The sequence below is a fragment of the Tachypleus tridentatus genome, chromosome 2 (genome assembly GCF_004210375.1).
Source record: "Tachypleus tridentatus isolate NWPU-2018 chromosome 2, ASM421037v1, whole genome shotgun sequence".
NCBI lineage: Eukaryota > Metazoa > Arthropoda > Merostomata > Xiphosura > Limulidae > Tachypleus > Tachypleus tridentatus.
In genome coordinates this window covers 21720291-21747960 of record NC_134826.1, presented here as the reverse complement: position 1 = coordinate 21747960, position 27670 = coordinate 21720291, and positions in this window count along the sequence as shown.

Sequence of the window (27670 nt, the reverse complement as noted above, 5' to 3'; positions counted from 1 at the left end):
CTATTGTGGCAATGATGATTACATTCCACAACATTCGCGGTTTCCACCGGAAGGGTTTAACCCTAAAGATGGTCTCGCCTGCTGGATGTCTGAGTCACTGTAACTATGATAGTAAGTTAAGATTAAATTTGAATAATGTTTTGTAATTCCTTTGAGGAAATAAACATTTTTATCCTGTTCACTGTGTGTGTGTGTGTGATTTCAATGTTTATTAAGAACAAATCAAAATATTTAACAGTTAAGTATTTGTAGGAAATGTGGGTAGAAATGTAAAGAAACCCTTGCTGACAAAATAATATTATTTTAATGTTAAAAGTGATGTTAGCGGCTGAACACGAGCTACTGTGGCAATGATGATTATATTCCACAACATTCGCGGTTTCCACCAGAAGGGATTAACCCTAAAGATGGTCTTGCCTGCTGGATGTCTGAGCCAATGTAGCTGTTATGGTTAAATGTGAACAATGTTTTTTGTAATTACTTTGAAAAAATAAACGTTTTTATACTGTTCATTGTACGTGTGTGTGTGTGTGTATCAGAACGGCTGTTATGGGCATTAACCCCTTTATTGATAAGAAAAGAAGTTTCGATTTTTCTAAGCCATTTTCAGGTTAAGAAAGAGAGCTTGCAAGTGACCATTGCCGGATACACATCTTAGAAACGAAAGTATAAACGGGTACAGGACTGTGGGGTGCGATGCAGTTGGATGTTAGGTTATTAATTAGGTACAGATGAAAAGGTGTTTCTTTACATCGGTTTAAAACCTCAAACAATTGGACAGTTCGGTATTTGTAAATCTTTTATACATTTCACCTGTAGTATTCTATATTAGAATGTTAACTCAGGTACTCGTTAGAAAATTTGGGTAGTCGTGTCAAGAAACCTGGGCTGTCAAAATAATATTCTTTTAATATTAAAGTGATGTTACAATTATTTTAAGGAGAGATTTTAGCGGCTGAACACGAGCTACTGTGGCAATGATGATTACATTCCACAACATTCGCGGTTTCCACCAGAAGGGTTTAACCCTAAAGATGGTCTTGCCTGCTGGATGTCTGAGCCACTGTAGCAATTGTGCTCACTTTTAAGTGTTGCAGACTCTATTTTCACAAATTCTATCTTTCTAGTATGTTTCAGAATAAAATAAAAATTTTGCTTATACTATGGAATTTTTTTTATTAAATATTGTGACAGCTTGTTTATACGTTTTGCAATACCTGAATGGTTTAACCTCACAATTAGCCAGAAAGGTTCAAGGTTAACAACGGGAAAGAATGTGATAGTTGTTAATTTTCAGATAACATATGGAAATATATGAATTTGTGTAAATTATAGTAAAGCTGTTCAGATATTAAGTGTACTGCAGCTTTGTAACCCATTTTCTCAGTTAGCAGGTCTACATACAGTTCTACATAAATATTAATACATTACATGTCATAACGAGTACCTTCGAATCTTAAATTTTACTTACAACATTACAATCATCTATTCTAAATAGTTTAAATAAATTATGCATGATCAGTTTTATTTAGGAAAAGTGATTGGAAGCTTAAACCTTTAAGTATAGAATCACCAATTGAATTTTGTTCAGTGTTCATCCAAAATTAATCAGATGAAAATGGGATATCTTCAGGGATATTGTGTAATTCTCTAACTTTCAGATAATTTTGAAATGTTATTAATTAATTACAGTTCATAATTCAACATAACTTTACCTAGTGAAAATTATGATAGTGACAATGATGAATACATTCTACAAACACTTGCGGTTTCCATCTGAAGAGCTTAACTTTAAAGATGGTACTCCTTGGTTGATAACTACTCTACAATGTATCTTACAGTTAGCAATTGCTAAAATTCAATGTCATTTTTGTAGAAAATGTTTAAAAAATAAACGTTTTCAACTGTTCCATAAGTGTGTGTGTGCTTTCAGTATTTTCCTGAGAAAAGCTAATGTCTGTTATCAGTTCTGAGAATACAATCAATTTTATTAATTTCATCTACATAACAATGTTAAAATATGTAGTCATAAGGGAAAGTAGGTATAAGTATTAAATAATTTGCGCTAAGAAAATCAAATCGAAAAATAACGTCGTCGTAAAATTTTGTTGTAACAATGTGAGATTTAAGCTGATAAGCGTGAACTACTGATTCTGTGCTAAACACCAAGAAAATATGGAAATAAATAACTTGTGACGAGAAAATGAAATTTATTTTAAAATAGTATTTATTTGTTCCTGCGAGTATGTTTTAACAACGTAAGATTTTAGCAGTTGAACACGAACTATTGTGGCAATGATGATTACATTCCACAACATTCGCGGTTTCCACCGGAAGGGTTTAACCCTAAAGATGGTCTCGCCTGCTGGATGTCTGAGTCACTGTAACTATGATAGTAAGTTAAGATTAAATTTGAATAATGTTTTTGTAATTCCTTTGAGGAAATAAACATTTTTATCCTGTTCACTGTGTGTGTGTGTGTGATTTCAATGTTTATTAAGAACAAATCAAAATATTTAACAGTTAAGTATTTGTAGGAAATGTGGGTAGAAATGTAAAGAAACCCTTGCTGACAAAATAATATTATTTTAATGTTAAAAGTGATGTTAGCGGCTGAACACGAGCTACTGTGGCAATGATGATTATATTCCACAACATTCGCGGTTTCCACCAGAAGGGATTAACCCTAAAGATGGTCTTGCCTGCTGGATGTCTGAGCCAATGTAGCTGTTATGGTTAAATGTGAACAATGTTTTTTGTAATTACTTTGAAAAATAAACGTTTTATACTGTTCATTGTACGTGTGTGTGTGTGTGTATCAGAACGGCTGTTATGGGCATTAACCCCTTTATTGATAAGAAAAGAAGTTTCGATTTTTCTAAGCCATTTTCAGGTTAAGAAAGAGAGCTTGCAAGTGACCATTGCCGGATACACATCTTAGAAACGAAAGTATAAACGGGTACAGGACTGTGGGGTGCGATGCAGTTGGATGTTAGGTTATTAATTAGGTACAGATGAAAAGGTGTTTCTTTACATCGGTTTAAAACCTCAAACAATTGGACAGTTCGGTATTTGTAAATCTTTTATACATTTCACCTGTAGTATTCTATATTAGAATGTTAACTCAGGTACTCGTTAGAAAATTTGGGTAGTCGTGTCAAGAAACCTGGGCTGTCAAAATAATATTCTTTTAATATTAAAGTGATGTTACAATTATTTTAAGGAGAGATTTTAGCGGCTGAACACGAGCTACTGTGGCAATGATGATTACATTCCACAACATTCGCGGTTTCCACCAGAAGGGTTTAACCCTAAAGATGGTCTTGCCTGCTGGATGTCTGAGCCACTGTAGCAATTGTGCTCACTTTTAAGTGTTGCAGACTCTATTTTCACAAATTCTATCTTTCTAGTATGTTTCAGAATAAAATAAAAATTTTGCTTATACTATGGAATTTTTTTTATTAAATATTGTGACAGCTTGTTTATACGTTTTGCAATACCTGAATGGTTTAACCTCACAATTAGCCAGAAAGGTTCAAGGTTAACAACGGGAAAGAATGTGATAGTTGTTAATTTTCAGATAACATATGGAAATATATGAATTTGTGTAAATTATAGTAAAGCTGTTCAGATATTAAGTGTACTGCAGCTTTGTAACCCATTTTCTCAGTTAGCAGGTCTACATACAGTTCTACATAAATATTAATACATTACATGTCATAACGAGTACCTTCGAATCTTAAATTTTACTTACAACATTACAATCATCTATTCTAAATAGTTTAAATAAATTATGCATGATCAGTTTTATTTAGGAAAAGTGATTGGAAGCTTAAACCTTTAAGTATAGAATCACCAATTGAATTTTGTTCAGTGTTCATCCAAAATTAATCAGATGAAAATGGGATATCTTCAGGGATATTGTGTAATTCTCTAACTTTCAGATAATTTTGAAATGTTATTAATTAATTACAGTTCATAATTCAACATAACTTTACCTAGTGAAAATTATGATAGTGACAATGATGAATACATTCTACAAACACTTGCGGTTTCCATCTGAAGAGCTTAACTTTAAAGATGGTACTCCTTGGTTGATAACTACTCTACAATGTATCTTACAGTTAGCAATTGCTAAAATTCAATGTCATTTTTGTAGAAAATGTTTAAAAAATAAACGTTTTTCAACTGTTCCATAAGTGTGTGTGTGCTTTCAGTATTTTCCTGAGAAAAGCTAATGTCTGTTATCAGTTCTGAGAATACAATCAATTTTATTAATTTCATCTACATAACAATGTTAAAATATGTAGTCATAAGGGAAAGTAGGTATAAGTATTAAATAATTTGCGCTAAGAAAATCAAATCGAAAAATAACGTCGTCGTAAAATTTTGTTGTAACAATGTGAGATTTAAGCTGATAAGCGTGAACTACTGATTCTGTGCTAAACACCAAGAAAATATGGAAATAAATAACTTGAGACGAGAAAATGAAATTTATTTTAAAATAGTATTTATTTGTTCCTGCGAGTATGTTTTAACAACGTAAGATTTTAGCAGTTGAACACGAACTATTGTGGCAATGATGATTACATTCCACAACATTCGCGGTTTCCACCGGAAGGGTTTAACCCTAAAGATGGTCTCGCCTGCTGGATGTCTGAGTCACTGTAACTATGATAGTAAGTTAAGATTAAATTTGAATAATGTTTTTGTAATTCCTTTGAGGAAATAAACATTTTTATCCTGTTCACTGTGTGTGTGTGTGTGATTTCAATGTTTATTAAGAACAAATCAAAATATTTAACAGTTAAGTATTTGTAGGAAATGTGGGTAGAAATGTAAAGAAACCCTTGCTGACAAAATAATATTATTTTAATGTTAAAAGTGATGTTAGCGGCTGAACACGAGCTACTGTGGCAATGATGATTATATTCCACAACATTCGCGGTTTCCACCAGAAGGGATTAACCCTAAAGATGGTCTTGCCTGCTGGATGTCTGAGCCAATGTAGCTGTTATGGTTAAATGTGAACAATGTTTTTTGTAATTACTTTGAAAAATAAACGTTTTATACTGTTCATTGTACGTGTGTGTGTGTATATCAGAACGGCTGTTATGGGCATTAACCCCTTTATTGATAAGAAAAGAAGTTTCGATTTTTCTAAGCCATTTTCAGGTTAAGAAAGAGAGCTTGCAAGTGACCATTGCCGGATACACATCTTAGAAACGAAAGTATAAACGGGTACAGGACTGTGGGGTGCGATGCAGTTGGATGTTAGGTTATTAATTAGGTACAGATGAAAAGGTGTTTCTTTACATCGGTTTAAAACCTCAAACAATTGGACAGTTCGGTATTTGTAAATCTTTTATACATTTCACCTGTAGTATTCTATATTAGAATGTTAACTCAGGTACTCGTTAGAAAATTTGGGTAGTCGTGTCAAGAAACCTGGGCTGTCAAAATAATATTCTTTTAATATTAAAGTGATGTTACAATTATTTTAAGGAGAGATTTTAGCGGCTGAACACGAGCTACTGTGGCAATGATGATTACATTCCACAACATTCGCGGTTTCCACCAGAAGGGTTTAACCCTAAAGATGGTCTTGCCTGCTGGATGTCTGAGCCACTGTAGCAATTGTGCTCACTTTTAAGTGTTGCAGACTCTATTTTCACAAATTCTATCTTTCTAGTATGTTTCAGAATAAAATAAAAATTTTGCTTATACTATGGAATTTTTTTTATTAAATATTGTGACAGCTTGTTTATACGTTTTGCAATACCTGAATGGTTTAACCTCACAATTAGCCAGAAAGGTTCAAGGTTAACAACGGGAAAGAATGTGATAGTTGTTAATTTTCAGATAACATATGGAAATATATGAATTTGTGTAAATTATAGTAAAGCTGTTCAGATATTAAGTGTACTGCAGCTTTGTAACCCATTTTCTCAGTTAGCAGGTCTACATACAGTTCTACATAAATATTAATACATTACATGTCATAACGAGTACCTTCGAATCTTAAATTTTACTTACAACATTACAATCATCTATTCTAAATAGTTTAAATAAATTATGCATGATCAGTTTTATTTAGGAAAAGTGATTGGAAGCTTAAACCTTTAAGTATAGAATCACCAATTGAATTTTGTTCAGTGTTCATCCAAAATTAATCAGATGAAAATGGGATATCTTCAGGGATATTGTGTAATTCTCTAACTTTCAGATAATTTTTGAAATGTTATTAATTAATTACAGTTCATAATTCAACATAACTTTACCTAGTGAAAATTATGATAGTGACAATGATGAATACATTCTACAAACACTTGCGGTTTCCATCTGAAGAGCTTAACTTTAAAGATGGTACTCCTTGGTTGATAACTACTCTACAATGTATCTTACAGTTAGCAATTGCTAAAATTCAATGTCATTTTTGTAGAAAATGTTTAAAAAATAAACGTTTTCAACTGTTCCATAAGTGTGTGTGTGCTTTCAGTATTTTCCTGAGAAAAGCTAATGTCTGTTATCAGTTCTGAGAATACAATCAATTTTATTAATTTCATCTACATAACAATGTTAAAATATGTAGTCATAAGGGAAAGTAGGTATAAGTATTAAATAATTTGCGCTAAGAAAATCAAATCGAAAAATAACGTCGTCGTAAAATTTTGTTGTAACAATGTGAGATTTAAGCTGATAAGCGTGAACTACTGATTCTGTGCTAAACACCAAGAAAATATGGAAATAAATAACTTGAGACGAGAAAATGAAATTTATTTTAAAATAGTATTTATTTGTTCCTGCGAGTATGTTTTAACAACGTAAGATTTTAGCAGTTGAACACGAACTATTGTGGCAATGATGATTACATTCCACAACATTCGCGGTTTCCACCGGAAGGGTTTAACCCTAAAGATGGTCTCGCCTGCTGGATGTCTGAGTCACTGTAACTATGATAGTAAGTTAAGATTAAATTTGAATAATGTTTTGTAATTCCTTTGAGGAAATAAACATTTTATCCTGTTCACTGTGTGTGTGTGTGTGATTTCAATGTTTATTAAGAACAAATCAAAATATTTAACAGTTAAGTATTTGTAGGAAATGTGGGTAGAAATGTAAAGAAACCCTTGCTGACAAAATAATATTATTTTAATGTTAAAAGTGATGTTAGCGGCTGAACACGAGCTACTGTGGCAATGATGATTATATTCCACAACATTCGCGGTTTCCACCAGAAGGGATTAACCCTAAAGATGGTCTTGCCTGCTGGATGTCTGAGCCAATGTAGCTGTTATGGTTAAATGTGAACAATGTTTTTGTAATTACTTTGAAAAAATAAACGTTTTATACTGTTCATTGTATGTGTGTGTGTATCAGAACGGCTGTTATGGGCATTAACCCCTTTATTGATAAGAAAAGAAGTTTCGATTTTTCTAAGCCATTTTCAGGTTAAGAAAGAGAGCTTGCAAGTGACCATTGCCGGATACACATCTTAGAAACGAAAGTATAAACGGGTACAGGACTGTGGGTGCGATGCAGTTGGATGTTAGGTTATTAATTAGGTACAGATGAAAAGGTGTTTCTTTACATCGGTTTAAAACCTCAAACAATTGGACAGTTCGGTATTTGTAAATCTTTTATACATTTCACCTGTAGTATTCTATATTAGAATGTTAACTCAGGTACTCGTTAGAAAATTTGGGTAGTCGTGTCAAGAAACCTGGGCTGTCAAAATAATATTCTTTTAATATTAAAGTGATGTTACAATTATTTTAAGGAGAGATTTTAGCGGCTGAACACGAGCTACTGTGGCAATGATGATTACATTCCACAACATTCGCGGTTTCCACCAGAAGGGTTTAACCCTAAAGATGGTCTTGCCTGCTGGATGTCTGAGCCACTGTAGCAATTGTGCTCACTTTTAAGTGTTGCAGACTCTATTTTCACAAATTCTATCTTTCTAGTATGTTTCAGAATAAAATAAAAATTTTGCTTATACTATGGAATTTTTTTTATTAAATATTGTGACAGCTTGTTTATACGTTTTGCAATACCTGAATGGTTTAACCTCACAATTAGCCAGAAAGGTTCAAGGTTAACAACGGGAAAGAATGTGATAGTTGTTAATTTTCAGATAACATATGGAAATATATGAATTTGTGTAAATTATAGTAAAGCTGTTCAGATATTAAGTGTACTGCAGCTTTGTAACCCATTTTCTCAGTTAGCAGGTCTACATACAGTTCTACATAAATATTAATACATTACATGTCATAACGAGTACCTTCGAATCTTAAATTTTACTTACAACATTACAATCATCTATTCTAAATAGTTTAAATAAATTATGCATGATCAGTTTTATTTAGGAAAAGTGATTGGAAGCTTAAACCTTTAAGTATAGAATCACCAATTGAATTTTGTTCAGTGTTCATCCAAAATTAATCAGATGAAAATGGGATATCTTCAGGGATATTGTGTAATTCTCTAACTTTCAGATAATTTTTGAAATGTTATTAATTAATTACAGTTCATAATTCAACATAACTTTACCTAGTGAAAATTATGATAGTGACAATGATGAATACATTCTACAAACACTTGCGGTTTCCATCTGAAGAGCTTAACTTTAAAGATGGTACTCCTTGGTTGATAACTACTCTACAATGTATCTTACAGTTAGCAATTGCTAAAATTCAATGTCATTTTTGTAGAAAATGTTTAAAAAATAAACGTTTTTCAACTGTTCCATAAGTGTGTGTGTGCTTTCAGTATTTTCCTGAGAAAAGCTAATGTCTGTTATCAGTTCTGAGAATACAATCAATTTTATTAATTTCATCTACATAACAATGTTAAAATATGTAGTCATAAGGGAAAGTAGGTATAAGTATTAAATAATTTGCGCTAAGAAAATCAAATCGAAAAATAACGTCGTCGTAAAATTTTGTTGTAACAATGTGAGATTTAAGCTGATAAGCGTGAACTACTGATTCTGTGCTAAACACCAAGAAAATATGGAAATAAATAACTTGAGACGAGAAAATGAAATTTATTTTAAAATAGTATTTATTTGTTCCTGCGAGTATGTTTTAACAACGTAAGATTTTAGCAGTTGAACACGAACTATTGTGGCAATGATGATTACATTCCACAACATTCGCGGTTTCCACCGGAAGGGTTTAACCCTAAAGATGGTCTCGCCTGCTGGATGTCTGAGTCACTGTAACTATGATAGTAAGTTAAGATTAAATTTGAATAATGTTTTGTAATTCCTTTGAGGAAATAAACATTTTTATCCTGTTCACTGTGTGTGTGTGTGTGATTTCAATGTTTATTAAGAACAAATCAAAATATTTAACAGTTAAGTATTTGTAGGAAATGTGGGTAGAAATGTAAAGAAACCCTTGCTGACAAAATAATATTATTTTAATGTTAAAAGTGATGTTAGCGGCTGAACACGAGCTACTGTGGCAATGATGATTATATTCCACAACATTCGCGGTTTCCACCAGAAGGGATTAACCCTAAAGATGGTCTTGCCTGCTGGATGTCTGAGCCAATGTAGCTGTTATGGTTAAATGTGAACAATGTTTTTTGTAATTACTTTGAAAAAATAAACGTTTTTATACTGTTCATTGTACGTGTGTGTGTGTGTGTATCAGAACGGCTGTTATGGGCATTAACCCCTTTATTGATAAGAAAAGAAGTTTCGATTTTTCTAAGCCATTTTCAGGTTAAGAAAGAGAGCTTGCAAGTGACCATTGCCGGATACACATCTTAGAAACGAAAGTATAAACGGGTACAGGACTGTGGGGTGCGATGCAGTTGGATGTTAGGTTATTAATTAGGTACAGATGAAAAGGTGTTTCTTTACATCGGTTTAAAACCTCAAACAATTGGACAGTTCGGTATTTGTAAATCTTTTATACATTTCACCTGTAGTATTCTATATTAGAATGTTAACTCAGGTACTCGTTAGAAAATTTGGGTAGTCGTGTCAAGAAACCTGGGCTGTCAAAATAATATTCTTTTAATATTAAAGTGATGTTACAATTATTTTAAGGAGAGATTTTAGCGGCTGAACACGAGCTACTGTGGCAATGATGATTACATTCCACAACATTCGCGGTTTCCACCAGAAGGGTTTAACCCTAAAGATGGTCTTGCCTGCTGGATGTCTGAGCCACTGTAGCAATTGTGCTCACTTTTAAGTGTTGCAGACTCTATTTTCACAAATTCTATCTTTCTAGTATGTTTCAGAATAAAATAAAAATTTTGCTTATACTATGGAATTTTTTTTATTAAATATTGTGACAGCTTGTTTATACGTTTTGCAATACCTGAATGGTTTAACCTCACAATTAGCCAGAAAGGTTCAAGGTTAACAACGGGAAAGAATGTGATAGTTGTTAATTTTCAGATAACATATGGAAATATATGAATTTGTGTAAATTATAGTAAAGCTGTTCAGATATTAAGTGTACTGCAGCTTTGTAACCCATTTTCTCAGTTAGCAGGTCTACATACAGTTCTACATAAATATTAATACATTACATGTCATAACGAGTACCTTCGAATCTTAAATTTTACTTACAACATTACAATCATCTATTCTAAATAGTTTAAATAAATTATGCATGATCAGTTTTATTTAGGAAAAGTGATTGGAAGCTTAAACCTTTAAGTATAGAATCACCAATTGAATTTTGTTCAGTGTTCATCCAAAATTAATCAGATGAAAATGGGATATCTTCAGGGATATTGTGTAATTCTCTAACTTTCAGATAATTTTTGAAATGTTATTAATTAATTACAGTTCATAATTCAACATAACTTTACCTAGTGAAAATTATGATAGTGACAATGATGAATACATTCTACAAACACTTGCGGTTTCCATCTGAAGAGCTTAACTTTAAAGATGGTACTCCTTGGTTGATAACTACTCTACAATGTATCTTACAGTTAGCAATTGCTAAAATTCAATGTCATTTTTGTAGAAAATGTTTAAAAAATAAACGTTTTTCAACTGTTCCATAAGTGTGTGTGTGCTTTCAGTATTTTCCTGAGAAAAGCTAATGTCTGTTATCAGTTCTGAGAATACAATCAATTTTATTAATTTCATCTACATAACAATGTTAAAATATGTAGTCATAAGGGAAAGTAGGTATAAGTATTAAATAATTTGCGCTAAGAAAATCAAATCGAAAAATAACGTCGTCGTAAAATTTTGTTGTAACAATGTGAGATTTAAGCTGATAAGCGTGAACTACTGATTCTGTGCTAAACACCAAGAAAATATGGAAATAAATAACTTGAGACGAGAAAATGAAATTTATTTTAAAATAGTATTTATTTGTTCCTGCGAGTATGTTTTAACAACGTAAGATTTTAGCAGTTGAACACGAACTATTGTGGCAATGATGATTACATTCCACAACATTCGCGGTTTCCACCGGAAGGGTTTAACCCTAAAGATGGTCTCGCCTGCTGGATGTCTGAGTCACTGTAACTATGATAGTAAGTTAAGATTAAATTTGAATAATGTTTTGTAATTCCTTTGAGGAAATAAACATTTTATCCTGTTCACTGTGTGTGTGTGTGTGATTTCAATGTTTATTAAGAACAAATCAAAATATTTAACAGTTAAGTATTTGTAGGAAATGTGGGTAGAAATGTAAAGAAACCCTTGCTGACAAAATAATATTATTTTAATGTTAAAAGTGATGTTAGCGGCTGAACACGAGCTACTGTGGCAATGATGATTATATTCCACAACATTCGCGGTTTCCACCAGAAGGGATTAACCCTAAAGATGGTCTTGCCTGCTGGATGTCTGAGCCAATGTAGCTGTTATGGTTAAATGTGAACAATGTTTTTGTAATTACTTTGAAAAAATAAACGTTTTATACTGTTCATTGTACGTGTGTGTGTGTGTATCAGAACGGCTGTTATGGGCATTAACCCCTTTATTGATAAGAAAAGAAGTTTCGATTTTTCTAAGCCATTTTCAGGTTAAGAAAGAGAGCTTGCAAGTGACCATTGCCGGATACACATCTTAGAAACGAAAGTATAAACGGGTACAGGACTGTGGGTGCGATGCAGTTGGATGTTAGGTTATTAATTAGGTACAGATGAAAAGGTGTTTCTTTACATCGGTTTAAAACCTCAAACAATTGGACAGTTCGGTATTTGTAAATCTTTTATACATTTCACCTGTAGTATTCTATATTAGAATGTTAACTCAGGTACTCGTTAGAAAATTTGGGTAGTCGTGTCAAGAAACCTGGGCTGTCAAAATAATATTCTTTTAATATTAAAGTGATGTTACAATTATTTTAAGGAGAGATTTTAGCGGCTGAACACGAGCTACTGTGGCAATGATGATTACATTCCACAACATTCGCGGTTTCCACCAGAAGGGTTTAACCCTAAAGATGGTCTTGCCTGCTGGATGTCTGAGCCACTGTAGCAATTGTGCTCACTTTTAAGTGTTGCAGACTCTATTTTCACAAATTCTATCTTTCTAGTATGTTTCAGAATAAAATAAAAATTTTGCTTATACTATGGAATTTTTTTTATTAAATATTGTGACAGCTTGTTTATACGTTTTGCAATACCTGAATGGTTTAACCTCACAATTAGCCAGAAAGGTTCAAGGTTAACAACGGGAAAGAATGTGATAGTTGTTAATTTTCAGATAACATATGGAAATATATGAATTTGTGTAAATTATAGTAAAGCTGTTCAGATATTAAGTGTACTGCAGCTTTGTAACCCATTTTCTCAGTTAGCAGGTCTACATACAGTTCTACATAAATATTAATACATTACATGTCATAACGAGTACCTTCGAATCTTAAATTTTACTTACAACATTACAATCATCTATTCTAAATAGTTTAAATAAATTATGCATGATCAGTTTTATTTAGGAAAAGTGATTGGAAGCTTAAACCTTTAAGTATAGAATCACCAATTGAATTTTGTTCAGTGTTCATCCAAAATTAATCAGATGAAAATGGGATATCTTCAGGGATATTGTGTAATTCTCTAACTTTCAGATAATTTTTGAAATGTTATTAATTAATTACAGTTCATAATTCAACATAACTCTTTACCTAGTGAAAATTATGATAGTGACAATGATGAATACATTCTACAAACACTTGCGGTTTCCATCTGAAGAGCTTAACTTTAAAGATGGTACTCCTTGGTTGATAACTACTCTACAATGTATCTTACAGTTAGCAATTGCTAAAATTCAATGTCATTTTTGTAGAAAATGTTTAAAAAATAAACGTTTTTCAACTGTTCCATAAGTGTGTGTGTGCTTTCAGTATTTTCCTGAGAAAAGCTAATGTCTGTTATCAGTTCTGAGAATACAATCAATTTTATTAATTTCATCTACATAACAATGTTAAAATATGTAGTCATAAGGGAAAGTAGGTATAAGTATTAAATAATTTGCGCTAAGAAAATCAAATCGAAAAATAACGTCGTCGTAAAATTTTGTTGTAACAATGTGAGATTTAAGCTGATAAGCGTGAACTACTGATTCTGTGCTAAACACCAAGAAAATATGGAAATAAATAACTTGAGACGAGAAAATGAAATTTATTTTAAAATAGTATTTATTTGTTCCTGCGAGTATGTTTTAACAACGTAAGATTTTAGCAGTTGAACACGAACTATTGTGGCAATGATGATTACATTCCACAACATTCGCGGTTTCCACCGGAAGGGTTTAACCCTAAAGATGGTCTCGCCTGCTGGATGTCTGAGTCACTGTAACTATGATAGTAAGTTAAGATTAAATTTGAATAATGTTTTGTAATTCCTTTGAGGAAATAAACATTTTATCCTGTTCACTGTGTGTGTGTGTGTGATTTCAATGTTTATTAAGAACAAATCAAAATATTTAACAGTTAAGTATTTGTAGGAAATGTGGGTAGAAATGTAAAGAAACCCTTGCTGACAAAATAATATTATTTTAATGTTAAAAGTGATGTTAGCGGCTGAACACGAGCTACTGTGGCAATGATGATTATATTCCACAACATTCGCGGTTTCCACCAGAAGGGATTAACCCTAAAGATGGTCTTGCCTGCTGGATGTCTGAGCCAATGTAGCTGTTATGGTTAAATGTGAACAATGTTTTTGTAATTACTTTGAAAAAATAAACGTTTTATACTGTTCATTGTACGTGTGTGTGTGTGTATCAGAACGGCTGTTATGGGCATTAACCCCTTATTGATAAGAAAAGAAGTTTCGATTTTTCTAAGCCATTTTCAGGTTAAGAAAGAGAGCTTGCAAGTGACCATTGCCGGATACACATCTTAGAAACGAAAGTATAAACGGGTACAGGACTGTGGGGTGCGATGCAGTTGGATGTTAGGTTATTAATTAGGTACAGATGAAAAGGTGTTTCTTTACATCGGTTTAAAACCTCAAACAATTGGACAGTTCGGTATTTGTAAATCTTTTATACATTTCACCTGTAGTATTCTATATTAGAATGTTAACTCAGGTACTCGTTAGAAAATTTGGGTAGTCGTGTCAAGAAACCTGGGCTGTCAAAATAATATTCTTTTAATATTAAAGTGATGTTACAATTATTTTAAGGAGAGATTTTAGCGGCTGAACACGAGCTACTGTGGCAATGATGATTACATTCCACAACATTCGCGGTTTCCACCAGAAGGGTTTAACCCTAAAGATGGTCTTGCCTGCTGGATGTCTGAGCCACTGTAGCAATTGTGCTCACTTTTAAGTGTTGCAGACTCTATTTTCACAAATTCTATCTTTCTAGTATGTTTCAGAATAAAATAAAAATTTTGCTTATACTATGGAATTTTTTTATTAAATATTGTGACAGCTTGTTTATACGTTTTGCAATACCTGAATGGTTTAACCTCACAATTAGCCAGAAAGGTTCAAGGTTAACAACGGGAAAGAATGTGATAGTTGTTAATTTTCAGATAACATATGGAAATATATGAATTTGTGTAAATTATAGTAAAGCTGTTCAGATATTAAGTGTACTGCAGCTTTGTAACCCATTTTCTCAGTTAGCAGGTCTACATACAGTTCTACATAAATATTAATACATTACATGTCATAACGAGTACCTTCGAATCTTAAATTTTACTTACAACATTACAATCATCTATTCTAAATAGTTTAAATAAATTATGCATGATCAGTTTTATTTAGGAAAAGTGATTGGAAGCTTAAACCTTTAAGTATAGAATCACCAATTGAATTTTGTTCAGTGTTCATCCAAAATTAATCAGATGAAAATGGGATATCTTCAGGGATATTGTGTAATTCTCTAACTTTCAGATAATTTTGAAATGTTATTAATTAATTACAGTTCATAATTCAACATAACTTTTTACCTAGTGAAAATTATGATAGTGACAATGATGAATACATTCTACAAACACTTGCGGTTTCCATCTGAAGAGCTTAACTTTAAAGATGGTACTCCTTGGTTGATAACTACTCTACAATGTATCTTACAGTTAGCAATTGCTAAAATTCAATGTCATTTTTGTAGAAAATGTTTAAAAAATAAACGTTTTTCAACTGTTCCATAAGTGTGTGTGTGCTTTCAGTATTTTCCTGAGAAAAGCTAATGTCTGTTATCAGTTCTGAGAATACAATCAATTTTATTAATTTCATCTACATAACAATGTTAAAATATGTAGTCATAAGGGAAAGTAGGTATAAGTATTAAATAATTTGCGCTAAGAAAATCAAATCGAAAAATAACGTCGTCGTAAAATTTTGTTGTAACAATGTGAGATTTAAGCTGATAAGCGTGAACTACTGATTCTGTGCTAAACACCAAGAAAATATGGAAATAAATAACTTGAGACGAGAAAATGAAATTTATTTTAAAATAGTATTTATTTGTTCCTGCGAGTATGTTTTAACAACGTAAGATTTTAGCAGTTGAACACGAACTATTGTGGCAATGATGATTACATTCCACAACATTCGCGGTTTCCACCGGAAGGGTTTAACCCTAAAGATGGTCTCGCCTGCTGGATGTCTGAGTCACTGTAACTATGATAGTAAGTTAAGATTAAATTTGAATAATGTTTTGTAATTCCTTTGAGGAAATAAACATTTTTATCCTGTTCACTGTGTGTGTGTGTGTGATTTCAATGTTTATTAAGAACAAATCAAAATATTTAACAGTTAAGTATTTGTAGGAAATGTGGGTAGAAATGTAAAGAAACCCTTGCTGACAAAATAATATTATTTTAATGTTAAAAGTGATGTTAGCGGCTGAACACGAGCTACTGTGGCAATGATGATTATATTCCACAACATTCGCGGTTTCCACCAGAAGGGATTAACCCTAAAGATGGTCTTGCCTGCTGGATGTCTGAGCCAATGTAGCTGTTATGGTTAAATGTGAACAATGTTTTTGTAATTACTTTGAAAAAATAAACGTTTTTATACTGTTCATTGTACGTGTGTGTGTGTGTGTATCAGAACGGCTGTTATGGGCATTAACCCCTTTATTGATAAGAAAAGAAGTTTCGATTTTTCTAAGCCATTTTCAGGTTAAGAAAGAGAGCTTGCAAGTGACCATTGCCGGATACACATCTTAGAAACGAAAGTATAAACGGGTACAGGACTGTGGGTGCGATGCAGTTGGATGTTAGGTTATTAATTAGGTACAGATGAAAAGGTGTTTCTTTACATCGGTTTAAAACCTCAAACAATTGGACAGTTCGGTATTTGTAAATCTTTTATACATTTCACCTGTAGTATTCTATATTAGAATGTTAACTCAGGTACTCGTTAGAAAATTTGGGTAGTCGTGTCAAGAAACCTGGGCTGTCAAAATAATATTCTTTTAATATTAAAGTGATGTTACAATTATTTTAAGGAGAGATTTTAGCGGCTGAACACGAGCTACTGTGGCAATGATGATTACATTCCACAACATTCGCGGTTTCCACCAGAAGGGTTTAACCCTAAAGATGGTCTTGCCTGCTGGATGTCTGAGCCACTGTAGCAATTGTGCTCACTTTTAAGTGTTGCAGACTCTATTTTCACAAATTCTATCTTTCTAGTATGTTTCAGAATAAAATAAAAATTTTGCTTATACTATGGAATTTTTTTTATTAAATATTGTGACAGCTTGTTTATACGTTTTGCAATACCTGAATGGTTTAACCTCACAATTAGCCAGAAAGGTTCAAGGTTAACAACGGGAAAGAATGTGATAGTTGTTAATTTTCAGATAACATATGGAAATATATGAATTTGTGTAAATTATAGTAAAGCTGTTCAGATATTAAGTGTACTGCAGCTTTGTAACCCATTTTCTCAGTTAGCAGGTCTACATACAGTTCTACATAAATATTAATACATTACATGTCATAACGAGTACCTTCGAATCTTAAATTTTACTTACAACATTACAATCATCTATTCTAAATAGTTTAAATAAATTATGCATGATCAGTTTTATTTAGGAAAAGTGATTGGAAGCTTAAACCTTTAAGTATAGAATCACCAATTGAATTTTGTTCAGTGTTCATCCAAAATTAATCAGATGAAAATGGGATATCTTCAGGGATATTGTGTAATTCTCTAACTTTCAGATAATTTTGAAATGTTATTAATTAATTACAGTTCATAATTCAACATAACTTTACCTAGTGAAAATTATGATAGTGACAATGATGAATACATTCTACAAACACTTGCGGTTTCCATCTGAAGAGCTTAACTTTAAAGATGGTACTCCTTGGTTGATAACTACTCTACAATGTATCTTACAGTTAGCAATTGCTAAAATTCAATGTCATTTTTGTAGAAAATGTTTAAAAAATAAACGTTTTTCAACTGTTCCATAAGTGTGTGTGTGCTTTCAGTATTTTCCTGAGAAAAGCTAATGTCTGTTATCAGTTCTGAGAATACAATCAATTTTATTAATTTCATCTACATAACAATGTTAAAATATGTAGTCATAAGGGAAAGTAGGTATAAGTATTAAATAATTTGCGCTAAGAAAATCAAATCGAAAAATAACGTCGTCGTAAAATTTTGTTGTAACAATGTGAGATTTAAGCTGATAAGCGTGAACTACTGATTCTGTGCTAAACACCAAGAAAATATGGAAATAAATAACTTGAGACGAGAAAATGAAATTTATTTTAAAATAGTATTTATTTGTTCCTGCGAGTATGTTTTAACAACGTAAGATTTTAGCAGTTGAACACGAACTATTGTGGCAATGATGATTACATTCCACAACATTCGCGGTTTCCACCGGAAGGGTTTAACCCTAAAGATGGTCTCGCCTGCTGGATGTCTGAGTCACTGTAACTATGATAGTAAGTTAAGATTAAATTTGAATAATGTTTTGTAATTCCTTTGAGGAAATAAACATTTTATCCTGTTCACTGTGTGTGTGTGTGTGATTTCAATGTTTATTAAGAACAAATCAAAATATTTAACAGTTAAGTATTTGTAGGAAATGTGGGTAGAAATGTAAAGAAACCCTTGCTGACAAAATAATATTATTTTAATGTTAAAAGTGATGTTAGCGGCTGAACACGAGCTACTGTGGCAATGATGATTATATTCCACAACATTCGCGGTTTCCACCAGAAGGGATTAACCCTAAAGATGGTCTTGCCTGCTGGATGTCTGAGCCAATGTAGCTGTTATGGTTAAATGTGAACAATGTTTTTGTAATTACTTTGAAAAAATAAACGTTTTTATACTGTTCATTGTACGTGTGTGTGTGTGTGTATCAGAACGGCTGTTATGGGCATTAACCCCTTTATTGATAAGAAAAGAAGTTTCGATTTTTCTAAGCCATTTTCAGGTTAAGAAAGAGAGCTTGCAAGTGACCATTGCCGGATACACATCTTAGAAACGAAAGTATAAACGGGTACAGGACTGTGGGTGCGATGCAGTTGGATGTTAGGTTATTAATTAGGTACAGATGAAAAGGTGTTTCTTTACATCGGTTTAAAACCTCAAACAATTGGACAGTTCGGTATTTGTAAATCTTTTATACATTTCACCTGTAGTATTCTATATTAGAATGTTAACTCAGGTACTCGTTAGAAAATTTGGGTAGTCGTGTCAAGAAACCTGGGCTGTCAAAATAATATTCTTTTAATATTAAAGTGATGTTACAATTATTTTAAGGAGAGATTTTAGCGGCTGAACACGAGCTACTGTGGCAATGATGATTACATTCCACAACATTCGCGGTTTCCACCAGAAGGGTTTAACCCTAAAGATGGTCTTGCCTGCTGGATGTCTGAGCCACTGTAGCAATTGTGCTCACTTTTAAGTGTTGCAGACTCTATTTTCACAAATTCTATCTTTCTAGTATGTTTCAGAATAAAATAAAAATTTTGCTTATACTATGGAATTTTTTTTATTAAATATTGTGACAGCTTGTTTATACGTTTTGCAATACCTGAATGGTTTAACCTCACAATTAGCCAGAAAGGTTCAAGGTTAACAACGGGAAAGAATGTGATAGTTGTTAATTTTCAGATAACATATGGAAATATATGAATTTGTGTAAATTATAGTAAAGCTGTTCAGATATTAAGTGTACTGCAGCTTTGTAACCCATTTTCTCAGTTAGCAGGTCTACATACAGTTCTACATAAATATTAATACATTACATGTCATAACGAGTACCTTCGAATCTTAAATTTTACTTACAACATTACAATCATCTATTCTAAATAGTTTAAATAAATTATGCATGATCAGTTTTATTTAGGAAAAGTGATTGGAAGCTTAAACCTTTAAGTATAGAATCACCAATTGAATTTTGTTCAGTGTTCATCCAAAATTAATCAGATGAAAATGGGATATCTTCAGGGATATTGTGTAATTCTCTAACTTTCAGATAATTTTGAAATGTTATTAATTAATTACAGTTCATAATTCAACATAACTCTTACCTAGTGAAAATTATGATAGTGACAATGATGAATACATTCTACAAACACTTGCGGTTTCCATCTGAAGAGCTTAACTTTAAAGATGGTACTCCTTGGTTGATAACTACTCTACAATGTATCTTACAGTTAGCAATTGCTAAAATTCAATGTCATTTTTGTAGAAAATGTTTAAAAAATAAACGTTTTTCAACTGTTCCATAAGTGTGTGTGTGCTTTCAGTATTTTCCTGAGAAAAGCTAATGTCTGTTATCAGTTCTGAGAATACAATCAATTTTATTAATTTCATCTACATAACAATGTTAAAATATGTAGTCATAAGGGAAAGTAGGTATAAGTATTAAATAATTTGCGCTAAGAAAATCAAATCGAAAAATAACGTCGTCGTAAAATTTTGTTGTAACAATGTGAGATTTAAGCTGATAAGCGTGAACTACTGATTCTGTGCTAAACACCAAGAAAATATGGAAATAAATAACTTGAGACGAGAAAATGAAATTTATTTTAAAATAGTATTTATTTGTTCCTGCGAGTATGTTTTAACAACGTAAGATTTTAGCAGTTGAACACGAACTATTGTGGCAATGATGATTACATTCCACAACATTCGCGGTTTCCACCGGAAGGGTTTAACCCTAAAGATGGTCTCGCCTGCTGGATGTCTGAGTCACTGTAACTATGATAGTAAGTTAAGATTAAATTTGAATAATGTTTTGTAATTCCTTTGAGGAAATAAACATTTTATCCTGTTCACTGTGTGTGTGTGTGTGATTTCAATGTTTATTAAGAACAAATCAAAATATTTAACAGTTAAGTATTTGTAGGAAATGTGGGTAGAAATGTAAAGAAACCCTTGCTGACAAAATAATATTATTTTAATGTTAAAAGTGATGTTAGCGGCTGAACACGAGCTACTGTGGCAATGATGATTATATTCCACAACATTCGCGGTTTCCACCAGAAGGGATTAACCCTAAAGATGGTCTTGCCTGCTGGATGTCTGAGCCAATGTAGCTGTTATGGTTAAATGTGAACAATGTTTTTGTAATTACTTTGAAAAAATAAACGTTTTATACTGTTCATTGTATGTGTGTGTGTATCAGAACGGCTGTTATGGGCATTAACCCCTTTATTGATAAGAAAAGAAGTTTCGATTTTTCTAAGCCATTTTCAGGTTAAGAAAGAGAGCTTGCAAGTGACCATTGCCGGATACACATCTTAGAAACGAAAGTATAAACGGGTACAGGACTGTGGGGTGCGATGCAGTTGGATGTTAGGTTATTAATTAGGTACAGATGAAAAGGTGTTTCTTTACATCGGTTTAAAACCTCAAACAATTGGACAGTTCGGTATTTGTAAATCTTTTATACATTTCACCTGTAGTATTCTATATTAGAATGTTAACTCAGGTACTCGTTAGAAAATTTGGGTAGTCGTGTCAAGAAACCTGGGCTGTCAAAATAATATTCTTTTAATATTAAAGTGATGTTACAATTATTTTAAGGAGAGATTTTAGCGGCTGAACACGAGCTACTGTGGCAATGATGATTACATTCCACAACATTCGCGGTTTCCACCAGAAGGGTTTAACCCTAAAGATGGTCTTGCCTGCTGGATGTCTGAGCCACTGTAGCAATTGTGCTCACTTTTAAGTGTTGCAGACTCTATTTTCACAAATTCTATCTTTCTAGTATGTTTCAGAATAAAATAAAAATTTTGCTTATACTATGGAATTTTTTTTATTAAATATTGTGACAGCTTGTTTATACGTTTTGCAATACCTGAATGGTTTAACCTCACAATTAGCCAGAAAGGTTCAAGGTTAACAACGGGAAAGAATGTGATAGTTGTTAATTTTCAGATAACATATGGAAATATATGAATTTGTGTAAATTATAGTAAAGCTGTTCAGATATTAAGTGTACTGCAGCTTTGTAACCCATTTTCTCAGTTAGCAGGTCTACATACAGTTCTACATAAATATTAATACATTACATGTCATAACGAGTACCTTCGAATCTTAAATTTTACTTACAACATTACAATCATCTATTCTAAATAGTTTAAATAAATTATGCATGATCAGTTTTATTTAGGAAAAGTGATTGGAAGCTTAAACCTTTAAGTATAGAATCACCAATTGAATTTTGTTCAGTGTTCATCCAAAATTAATCAGATGAAAATGGGATATCTTCAGGGATATTGTGTAATTCTCTAACTTTCAGATAATTTTTGAAATGTTATTAATTAATTACAGTTCATAATTCAACATAACTCTTTACCTAGTGAAAATTATGATAGTGACAATGATGAATACATTCTACAAACACTTGCGGTTTCCATCTGAAGAGCTTAACTTTAAAGATGGTACTCCTTGGTTGATAACTACTCTACAATGTATCTTACAGTTAGCAATTGCTAAAATTCAATGTCATTTTTGTAGAAAATGTTTAAAAAATAAACGTTTTTCAACTGTTCCATAAGTGTGTGTGTGCTTTCAGTATTTTCCTGAGAAAAGCTAATGTCTGTTATCAGTTCTGAGAATACAATCAATTTTATTAATTTCATCTACATAACAATGTTAAAATATGTAGTCATAAGGGAAAGTAGGTATAAGTATTAAATAATTTGCGCTAAGAAAATCAAATCGAAAAATAACGTCGTCGTAAAATTTTGTTGTAACAATGTGAGATTTAAGCTGATAAGCGTGAACTACTGATTCTGTGCTAAACACCAAGAAAATATGGAAATAAATAACTTGAGACGAGAAAATGAAATTTATTTTAAAATAGTATTTATTTGTTCCTGCGAGTATGTTTTAACAACGTAAGATTTTAGCAGTTGAACACGAACTATTGTGGCAATGATGATTACATTCCACAACATTCGCGGTTTCCACCGGAAGGGTTTAACCCTAAAGATGGTCTCGCCTGCTGGATGTCTGAGTCACTGTAACTATGATAGTAAGTTAAGATTAAATTTGAATAATGTTTTGTAATTCCTTTGAGGAAATAAACATTTTATCCTGTTCACTGTGTGTGTGTGTGTGATTTCAATGTTTATTAAGAACAAATCAAAATATTTAACAGTTAAGTATTTGTAGGAAATGTGGGTAGAAATGTAAAGAAACCCTTGCTGACAAAATAATATTATTTTAATGTTAAAAGTGATGTTAGCGGCTGAACACGAGCTACTGTGGCAATGATGATTATATTCCACAACATTCGCGGTTTCCACCAGAAGGGATTAACCCTAAAGATGGTCTTGCCTGCTGGATGTCTGAGCCAATGTAGCTGTTATGGTTAAATGTGAACAATGTTTTTGTAATTACTTTGAAAAATAAACGTTTTATACTGTTCATTGTACGTGTGTGTGTGTGTGTATCAGAACGGCTGTTATGGGCATTAACCCTTTATTGATAAGAAAAGAAGTTTCGATTTTTCTAAGCCATTTTCAGGTTAAGAAAGAGAGCTTGCAAGTGACCATTGCCGGATACACATCTTAGAAACGAAAGTATAAACGGGTACAGGACTGTGGGGTGCGATGCAGTTGGATGTTAGGTTATTAATTAGGTACAGATGAAAAGGTGTTTCTTTACATCGGTTTAAAACCTCAAACAATTGGACAGTTCGGTATTTGTAAATCTTTTATACATTTCACCTGTAGTATTCTATATTAGAATGTTAACTCAGGTACTCGTTAGAAAATTTGGGTAGTCGTGTCAAGAAACCTGGGCTGTCAAAATAATATTCTTTTAATATTAAAGTGATGTTACAATTATTTTAAGGAGAGATTTTAGCGGCTGAACACGAGCTACTGTGGCAATGATGATTACATTCCACAACATTCGCGGTTTCCACCAGAAGGGTTTAACCCTAAAGATGGTCTTGCCTGCTGGATGTCTGAGCCACTGTAGCAATTGTGCTCACTTTTAAGTGTTGCAGACTCTATTTTCACAAATTCTATCTTTCTAGTATGTTTCAGAATAAAATAAAAATTTTGCTTATACTATGGAATTTTTTTTATTAAATATTGTGACAGCTTGTTTATACGTTTTGCAATACCTGAATGGTTTAACCTCACAATTAGCCAGAAAGGTTCAAGGTTAACAACGGGAAAGAATGTGATAGTTGTTAATTTTCAGATAACATATGGAAATATATGAATTTGTGTAAATTATAGTAAAGCTGTTCAGATATTAAGTGTACTGCAGCTTTGTAACCCATTTTCTCAGTTAGCAGGTCTACATACAGTTCTACATAAATATTAATACATTACATGTCATAACGAGTACCTTCGAATCTTAAATTTTACTTACAACATTACAATCATCTATTCTAAATAGTTTAAATAAATTATGCATGATCAGTTTTATTTAGGAAAAGTGATTGGAAGCTTAAACCTTTAAGTATAGAATCACCAATTGAATTTTGTTCAGTGTTCATCCAAAATTAATCAGATGAAAATGGGATATCTTCAGGGATATTGTGTAATTCTCTAACTTTCAGATAATTTTGAAATGTTATTAATTAATTACAGTTCATAATTCAACATAACTTTACCTAGTGAAAATTATGATAGTGACAATGATGAATACATTCTACAAACACTTGCGGTTTCCATCTGAAGAGCTTAACTTTAAAGATGGTACTCCTTGGTTGATAACTACTCTACAATGTATCTTACAGTTAGCAATTGCTAAAATTCAATGTCATTTTTGTAGAAAATGTTTAAAAAATAAACGTTTTTCAACTGTTCCATAAGTGTGTGTGTGCTTTCAGTATTTTCCTGAGAAAAGCTAATGTCTGTTATCAGTTCTGAGAATACAATCAATTTTATTAATTTCATCTACATAACAATGTTAAAATATGTAGTCATAAGGGAAAGTAGGTATAAGTATTAAATAATTTGCGCTAAGAAAATCAAATCGAAAAATAACGTCGTCGTAAAATTTTGTTGTAACAATGTGAGATTTAAGCTGATAAGCGTGAACTACTGATTCTGTGCTAAACACCAAGAAAATATGGAAATAAATAACTTGAGACGAGAAAATGAAATTTATTTTAAAATAGTATTTATTTGTTCCTGCGAGTATGTTTTAACAACGTAAGATTTTAGCAGTTGAACACGAACTATTGTGGCAATGATGATTACATTCCACAACATTCGCGGTTTCCACCGGAAGGGTTTAACCCTAAAGATGGTCTCGCCTGCTGGATGTCTGAGTCACTGTAACTATGATAGTAAGTTAAGATTAAATTTGAATAATGTTTTGTAATTCCTTTGAGGAAATAAACATTTTTATCCTGTTCACTGTGTGTGTGTGTGTGATTTCAATGTTTATTAAGAACAAATCAAAATATTTAACAGTTAAGTATTTGTAGGAAATGTGGGTAGAAATGTAAAGAAACCCTTGCTGACAAAATAATATTATTTTAATGTTAAAAGTGATGTTAGCGGCTGAACACGAGCTACTGTGGCAATGATGATTATATTCCACAACATTCGCGGTTTCCACCAGAAGGGATTAACCCTAAAGATGGTCTTGCCTGCTGGATGTCTGAGCCAATGTAGCTGTTATGGTTAAATGTGAACAATGTTTTTTGTAATTACTTTGAAAAAATAAACGTTTTTATACTATTCATTGTACGTGTGTGTGTGTATATCAGAACGGCTGTTATGGGCATTAACCCTTTATTGATAAGAAAAGAAGTTTCGATTTTTCTAAGCCATTTTCAGGTTAAGAAAGAGAGCTTGCAAGTGACCATTGCCGGATACACATCTTAGAAACGAAAGTATAAACGGGTACAGGACTGTGGGGTGCGATGCAGTTGGATGTTAGGTTATTAATTAGTACAGATGAAAAGGTGTTTCTTTACATCGGTTTAAAACCTCAAACAATTGGACAGTTCGGTATTTGTAAATCTTTTTATACATTTCACCTGTAGTATTCTATATTAGAATGTTAACTCAGGTACTCGTTAGAAAATTTGGGTAGTCGTGTCAAGAAACCTGGGCTGTCAAAATAATATTCTTTTAATATTAAAGTGATGTTACAATTATTTTAAGGAGAGATTTTAGCGGCTGAACACGAGCTACTGTGGCAATGATGATTACATTCCACAACATTCGCGGTTTCCACCAGAAGGGTTTAACCCTAAAGATGGTCTTGCCTGCTGGATGTCTGAGCCACTGTAGCAATTGTGCTCACTTTTAAGTGTTGCAGACTCTATTTTCACAAATTCTATCTTTCTAGTATGTTTCAGAATAAAATAAAAATTTTGCTTATACTATGGAATTTTTTTATTAAATATTGTGACAGCTTGTTTATACGTTTTGCAATACCTGAATGGTTTAACCTCACAATTAGCCAGAAAGGTTCAAGGTTAACAACGGGAAAGAATGTGATAGTTGTTAATTTTCAGATAACATATGGAAATATATGAATTTGTGTAAATTATAGTAAAGCTGTTCAGATATTAAGTGTACTGCAGCTTTGTAACCCATTTTCTCAGTTAGCAGGTCTACATACAGTTCTACATAAATATTAATACATTACATGTCATAACGAGTACCTTCGAATCTTAAATTTTACTTACAACATTACAATCATCTATTCTAAATAGTTTAAATAAATTATGCATGATCAGTTTTATTTAGGAAAAGTGATTGGAAGCTTAAACCTTTAAGTATAGAATCACCAATTGAATTTTGTTCAGTGTTCATCCAAAATTAATCAGATGAAAATGGGATATCTTCAGGGATATTGTGTAATTCTCTAACTTTCAGATAATTTTTGAAATGTTATTAATTAATTACAGTTCATAATTCAACATAACTCTTTACCTAGTGAAAATTATGATAGTGACAATGATGAATACATTCTACAAACACTTGCGGTTTCCATCTGAAGAGCTTAACTTTAAAGATGGTACTCCTTGGTTGATAACTACTCTACAATGTATCTTACAGTTAGCAATTGCTAAAATTCAATGTCATTTTTGTAGAAAATGTTTAAAAAATAAACGTTTTTCAACTGTTCCATAAGTGTGTGTGTGCTTTCAGTATTTTCCTGAGAAAAGCTAATGTCTGTTATCAGTTCTGAGAATACAATCAATTTTATTAATTTCATCTACATAACAATGTTAAAATATGTAGTCATAAGGGAAAGTAGGTATAAGTATTAAATAATTTGCGCTAAGAAAATCAAATCGAAAAATAACGTCGTCGTAAAATTTTGTTGTAACAATGTGAGATTTAAGCTGATAAGCGTGAACTACTGATTCTGTGCTAAACACCAAGAAAATATGGAAATAAATAACTTGAGACGAGAAAATGAAATTTATTTTAAAATAGTATTTATTTGTTCCTGCGAGTATGTTTTAACAACGTAAGATTTTAGCAGTTGAACACGAACTATTGTGGCAATGATGATTACATTCCACAACATTCGCGGTTTCCACCGGAAGGGTTTAACCCTAAAGATGGTCTCGCCTGCTGGATGTCTGAGTCACTGTAACTATGATAGTAAGTTAAGATTAAATTTGAATAATGTTTTGTAATTCCTTTGAGGAAATAAACATTTTATCCTGTTCACTGTGTGTGTGTGTGTGATTTCAATGTTTATTAAGAACAAATCAAAATATTTAACAGTTAAGTATTTGTAGGAAATGTGGGTAGAAATGTAAAGAAACCCTTGCTGA